The sequence below is a fragment of the Camellia sinensis genome, chromosome 9, assembly GCF_055761805.1.
Source record: "Camellia sinensis isolate YWXY chromosome 9, ASM5576180v1, whole genome shotgun sequence".
NCBI classification, from domain to species: Eukaryota; Viridiplantae; Streptophyta; class Magnoliopsida; order Ericales; family Theaceae; genus Camellia; species Camellia sinensis.
Window position 1 is genome coordinate 126326316 of NC_138969.1, and position 7405 is coordinate 126333720.

General features: G+C 31.7%; 1 long non-coding RNA gene across 8 annotated transcripts; it reads right to left on the bottom strand.

Moving 5' to 3' along the window:
- Window positions 1–105: 105 nt before the first annotated feature.
- Window positions 106–6284, bottom strand: LOC114286897 (uncharacterized). Of its 8 annotated transcripts, none has more exons than XR_014340255.1 (7): window positions 6107–6284; window positions 5788–5877; window positions 4938–5044; window positions 4124–4199; window positions 1074–2681; window positions 579–667; window positions 106–277 (listed from the first exon to the last, which is right to left on the bottom strand). It is a non-coding gene; the product is annotated as an uncharacterized LOC114286897 (long non-coding RNA). The 8 variants fall into 8 exon arrangements; XR_014340256.1 differs by having other exon boundaries at window positions 106–410; XR_014340257.1 differs by adding an exon at window positions 356–410 and having other exon boundaries at window positions 579–2681.
- Between the last annotated feature and the right edge of the window lie 1121 nt (window positions 6285–7405).

The window sequence follows — 7405 nt, forward strand, 5'->3', positions numbered from 1 at the left end:
GGATTCGACATATTTAAAGAATAATCAATATTATTTGTGTACACGCATTTCAATAATGTAATACATACTATATATTATACTTTGAATCACAACCACATTGAATGGAATAACGTCATATATTTCATAAATGAAAGTCAAATATGTTCAAAAGTATATACAAAGGAATTAAATAAAAAGTTTTAAATTGTGCTTACATGTATTAAAAAATGAAAAACTTGAAAAACTAAGTTCTTGAATTCTTTGACCATATTTTGCATCTCTCTAAGAAATTTCTGACCTGAAAAATAAAATCACAAATTAATTTAGAAATCGCTATGAAGAAACTAGCTATTTGTAGAGATTATTTTAGTCTTACAAAAGATAAAGTCCGACTGATCACACCGCTTCAAATGTCTCAACATTAAATACCTCTAGCATGACATGAAGCATGTAAAAACAAAATGTCACTTTACCCACAAAAATTGCAAGTTCAACAGAAGTTTTACTATAACCAACAACTTAGTTTAAGAGGCTCTATCCATCTCAAATATTTAATGTTCTACAAAAGAAATGCAATTGAATGTTGATTGTGCAAATACCTTGAGTGCATTTCAGATATCTGCGACCATTCTTCATCATCTAAAGTGGGGTCTTCTGCTCCCCCATATTGATAAATTAATTCATGTGACTGTCAAAATGAGCAAGACTTGTTGACTTGTAGCCATACTTGCAAAATGAATGGTACCACACAAAAAAAAAAAAAAAGAAAAAAAAAAGAAAAAGAAAAAGAAGAAGCAAAGATCTAATTGTAGTTATCATACTATTATACAAATGTGTAATTAACTAATAAAAACTGCATACTTCACGAGAAGTCCAATGAAGAAAGGGATGCATGCATAAAGCAAATTATATCATTAAAGCATGAGAAAGACAACTACCAACACTTGCACATTCCATTATTAAGTGAAAATCAAATAGTTGAACACTTAGAACTACTAAACCAAGATCTCTGATACCACTTGATTCATCTTAAATGATACACTATCTGATTTTAGATTATTCATAATTGTCAATTTATATGAAGAAAGCATTACCTCTTTTGATGCACGAAAGCCCTCTAATTCAGCACTTGTAGAGAATTCTGTCAGCTTCATCGTTTCCCAGCCATAATATTTTTTAATCATAAACATGTTGGCTTAAAAGTGAGTTGCAGGTGCAAGCTAACTTTGGTGCAAGCTACAGAATAAAATGAGCCAGATACACCGTGATTTCCAAGAAAAATCAACTGATATAGATAGAGAGCAATGTGATTGTGGGCACCTAAGTAGCATGGCCACTTCCAGGGAGGAGCTGTGTTTGTGTCACACACTCCTAGAAACGTTTCTTAAGTTTAAAGTAAAATTTCATAATTTCAGACAAACGACTTTTCATGAACACTTCATGACACTTTTCGAACCCTCCTGAGTACAACCAAATGGTTAATCTCTTAATAGTACCCATGTTAGGCATTCTTCGGGCTACAACTTGTGCACCCCAAACGTACCTTCAAATATCTCAGAAAAGAATAAATCATGTGCATATCCACATAAAGTATGCAATTGACAACTTCCAACACACACAAATAAATATATAGAAATGAAGCTAACAGTTAATAAGTAAATGTAATAAGAAACACGGAAAGCATACAAATCCACAGTGATCCAATTTTTTTTCCTAATGTAATGCTTTTCATATGATTTTCTCTAGTAATTTTGAAGTGTTCTGATATATATATATATATATATATATATATGTGAACAATTTTGATATGTGCTAGTCTCTAACACATCTTCGTTCAAAATAACCAAACAATTTAGAGAACTATGTTGGTATAGATAGTACATTTCCATCTAATGTTCATGTTGCATGAAACCATAGGTTTAAGCAAATCAAGTTTGCAACAGGTTTTGGAACCAAACATTGTTTACAAAATAAAAAATAAAAAAGTAACACAATTTGATATAAAGATTTAACAAATTATAATCCTTGTAAAGAAAATCCATAATAAAGCAATGAAAGCCAACAAAAGCATAAAGATAAAAAAAGATAATTGAAAACAGTTTTTGGGCATGCTCACTGACCCTAAATGACTAGAAATCTACAAATAAAACATTCTAGATTTTCTTTTACTTTAAGAGATCCACATCAAACCAGATGAATTATAGTCACATAGACAACCAAAAAAAAAAAAGAAGAGTAAAACGGTACCACATGCTTTTGAATTTAATCAAATTGATGAAACAAGAGAAATTATAATAAATGAAAAGAAAAAAGAACAAATTATGCTTCATACCTATCCTAGAAACATCATCTCAAATGCCTAACCTTTGAAACTTTTGAATGCGATGAATCAGAGAAAGTAGCATCTGTAAATTGCCTCCCCCAGGTACTGGGGATGTCATCATCAGTAGCATCATCAATCTTAGTCTGCCTTGCGTTGGCAAGATGCATTGCTGCAGACAGGTCAAAAAACTAGGGAATATGAATGATATCGAGAATATCCTGTCTCTTATTGCTAGTTAACAACAATATAGCACTCCCAAACAAACCAAACCAATTGCAACTTGATTTGGTGGATACCATATTTAAGATATTCCTTTGCATATATCTAGTGGTAGATTATTTTCCTTAAATAAGCCTTCTAGCATTTGCGTCTTCCCCACCTGTTTCAATATCAGTATCAAGCCCTTCAAATATCTGATTCTGAAATGAAAAGGGCACAATGCTTGTCTGTATGTATACTTAATCTCAGATTCATTCTATACTTAATCATATATTATACAATTTAATTTTTACCACACAAAAATGTAAAAGTTTGGGACAATTTTTTTGTGTCAATATAATTTATATATTACAAATTGGACTTGGATATTCTCTAATTAATTAGAGAGTTGAGCCTAAAGAATGGTGTTATAAGAGGAAATTCAATGGCTGTAATTATAATAGCATTTCCAAAGCTATTTTTTGGTAAATTTATGTTGTCAAAATGTCAATTTTTTTTTTTTTTTTTTTTTTTTTTTTTTTGTGGATATAGAGTGCTCCAATGGTTTATGTTAGGATGAACAAACAACCAGCCCAACTTGTACACTAGTAACAACATATCTATCACTCTAAGCTTGACCAGATTTAACATTGGGTCTAATCTAATCATTTCAAGTTTAGCACTAAAAGAAATTTAAACTTTAAGTTCACCCACATAACCCAATAAATTTAGACTATTATTATTATTATTATTATTATTATTATTATTATTATATCTTTACTTATTTTTGATTGAACCATTCTATCAACTGAAGAGAAGAGAAACTTAAAATATATTAACTTTGCTCAAGTAATTGTGTTTAAATTTCTTCCTATTTCCTTTAGGTTAAGTTAGGGTAGGATACAAATTTCTAGTGTTAAAAAGAAAAAGAGAAAATATCAATACGAATAAATTTATAGAAAATTACTTTGTCTACTCAAATGGGTGTCCATGTGACTTTTTACAAAACATACACATGTGATGTGAGCATTATGAATATTTTGCATGGTTTGATAATGTATATATGTAAATATTGAAATAGAAAAAGAAAAACAAAAAATTCACATGTGTTCACATCCACAAGAAACAAAATCCACTGGATTAATAGAATCAACTCAATATGTTGACCTTTGACATTCAATTATTTTTCTTGTGCCATGAGTTCTCATATCGACAACATGTTTTATGTAGTTAATTCATACACACACACAATGAAGCAGTGGAAAGAAAAAGGGAATAACTTGTCTCTAGTTGAGATTTTAACTAGACTAGACTGTTGAAATTTTTGACTGGAAAGAGTCATTAAAAGGAAGACTCTGACCAAGAAAAATTATGAAACAGAAGACTCTTACTAATAAGAGTTTTTGAAAAAATTCAAATGGACCCTATTTTTATAAACTCTTACCGGTAAGAGTCTTTCGTTTAATGATTCTTCCCAGTCAGAGACCTTAATTGTATGGTCTCGTTCAATTTTCAACTAGAGACAACTCAAATCTAAAGAAAAATGTCGTTCTTGTGATGAATGCTAATTTAAGAGCTTAATGGGTAATATTCTAAAACTAGAAATGCTTATATTTAGCATACCTTCCATCTTTGAGATGTGTGTCTTAACTTTTCTTGCACAACCATTGCAGTGCATTGACACCCTTAGCACCACCGTCTACATTATTAGTCATCAAACACAAATTAAATGAGTTTTTTTTATTCCACTAATGTTTGAAAATCAATAGACTCATTCCAAATCAACAATCAGATTTAAAAGCCTATTTGATTATGAGTCTGTTGATTTCCAACAATCAGATTTATAAACCCGTAATTTTTTATTTTTGTGTGAAATAGTTTTTTTTTTTAATTCAACAATAACATTTTGATATTTCCTAAAAAGTGGGTAGTTTTTGAAAAAAAAAAATTCAGGAAACAATACCAAACAAGTTTCCCAAGTTTCCTGTGTTTTCTGTAAACTGAAAAAAAAAATAAAATATTCCAAATAGGCTTAAAAGTAACTCATCTGGTTATTTAGTGGACCAAAAACAGAAAATCAAAATATAACCAAATAGGCTTAAAAGCAACTCATTTGATTATTCAATGGGTTAGAGATCTTCTATTACAAATTTTTTGTCTTTCAATCTCAATTCACTTACAACCATTATATTATGTGAGAATCTCCAAACATGATCAAATGACTGTACATAAATTAGAACAAGTGGGCTTCGGATTCTTTCAATATGGAGAGATTTTCTTTCATTTCTTCTTTTACAATGATAGGTGACAAGAATGTAAGTTTCAAAATTTTGTTTACCATTTCAATAGACACAAAATTTCTCAACAGCCAAACATGCTGTTACATAAAAAAAAATTATAAAAACAACAAAGTGGAGTATACATGGAAGCAACTCACCTTGGGCTTCAATTGAAAAGCAAGTGTCTGGGGCCCTTCAAGAACATCCTTCAGTTTCACCAAATTGCCTCCTTCACTTGCAACCAATGGCTTGCTCTCAAACTCATCTTCGTTTTCCAATGAATTGATGAAGAAACCAGACCTTGAGTTAGAAGAAAGGCAAAGGCAATCCAACACCCTCCCAAGACTCAGTTTCCCCATATCACACCCCAAACTTCTTACCCAAAATATCACAGTCTATATATACAAAATTTGAGTTAGAACCCTCACATGAAAAGCCACTTCTTCCCTATATGATTGATAAAAAGAAAACCCAAGCGAGCATCACAAGTAAGAAAAGAATGTAACATTTGAACAAAATGATAAAACAAGGGGATTCATAGATGTATGCCATAACAAGCTCGTATAGTAACAATCAACAATGCTAGAGCAACACAAATAGTGAGCATCACAAGCAAGAAAATAACATAACATTTGAACAAAATGATAAAACAATAGGATTCATAGATGTGTACCATAACAAGAATGACAAGGTAAAATAGCAATGTCCAGGAATTCTACTAAAGTTTGGGGCATTGTGCCACTTTTCATTGAAAAATGTGTTTTTCATCAAACCATACTTCAGAACTCCATAGTGACAGCAAATAATACCATTTTCCATAGCATAATTTAGAAATCACGAATAACATCTTATATTTGTAAGTGTCCCTTGGCAGTGAGTATTATTGGCAAACTATTATCCGTTTGACTAGGGTTGCAAGTGAACCAAACTGTTCGTGAATAGTTGCAGCTCGGCTTCTTTGAAGCTTTGTCTGTATGTATAAATGAACCAACCTCTAGCTAATCTTACCTCTATGATTACAGGGGCAGGTCTCAGATTGTGCTCGAAATCCAGATCAACTTCTAATGCACTATTCTTTGGCCTTTTCGCAGCAGTTACCTTTCATCAAATGCATAGTCAATAATTAGGAATTCACTTCACAGAAAGGTGACACACTGCTGAGATCCATATGAATGGATATTGCAAAGATTTCAAAAACGTGAATATTATAAAAATGTCTCTACAGTGCCCTCAAACAATCAGAGACCGTCCTCCACAAGATGAATTGAACTCAGTGAGGGAGACAAAAGCAGAGAGAGAGAGAGAGAGAGAGCAAAAAGAAACTTACCGAATCGGCTAGTGGTGAGGTGATCTAAGAGGAGACGATCAACGGTGACTCGTAGGGCTAGCGGTGGCAGCGATTGGCAACGCTAGTAGTGGCGGAGGCGATCGGCAAGGTGAGGAGCAGCAAAAGGCAGAAAGAGTTGAATGAGATATTTTGCGGATATGAATTAGGATTGATTGGGAATTGATGGTGCTTGTGAGAATGTATTTACAATTACTTTGAATTAGAATATATATAATCACACTTATTTAAAATATGTGATTAAAAAAAATATTATCTCACTCATTAAATTAAGTGTGATTAAAAAATTATTTTAATATTTTTAATCACACTTTTAATAAAAGTGAGATATTTTAATTTTTCTTATGTGATCTTTAATCACATGTTAATTAGAAAGTGTGATTAAAAAATATATATATAATCACACTTAATTGAAAAGTGACATAAAATATAAATATTATCACACTTAATCAAATCAAGTGTGATTAAAATATCAATCTAATTTTTTTTATCACACTTTCAATAAAAAGTGAGATATTTTAATTTTTCAAAATGTGATCTTTAACTATTTTTGTAGTAGTGACATTATTACAACAGTGCGCCCTCGCACAGGAGGATCCAAATGAACTTACTAGCTAACTAATTACCTAGTTATTACAACAACAAATGAATAATTTAGCTAAACTACTTAACTAATTATTGCAAACCAAATGAACTAATTAATTAACTAATCTAGCTAATTATAACAATTACAACATGAGACGAATTAGCTATTCTAACTAGTTAATTACAAAGCCACTATTTTAATCACAACACTAATATATTTACAACACGGATCCCGAGGATCGATAGAGGGCTCATGCATGAATGCGGTTTCCACCCGAAAAAGCCACTGTTTCTGCTGCTAAATGCCTCTATTGCACAGTAGAACATTTGCACTGATTTCCACCTCCAGACTGTAATGCCCTCAAAAAATACATAAAACCCATCACTTTAGACATGCATTGATATAAAAGAAACCAACCATTTCTATTCATCAGAGTAATTCTTACAGCTGTATTACATGTTAACAACAAAAGCAAATGCCCTATGGGCTTACAGCTTTCCAAGTCAACACCTGGTTACACAAAAGAAGAATACTAACTCTATACAAAATAAGCCCTTGGCTTGAACTCTCATCATCATCCAAGCTATGTCCTTGGAGGTGGCATACTACCTGTACCTGAAAATAATGTCCCATGTAGGGTGAGCCAACGCCCAGTAGAAATATGCTAAACACAGTATGAGCAATAACTAAGACAT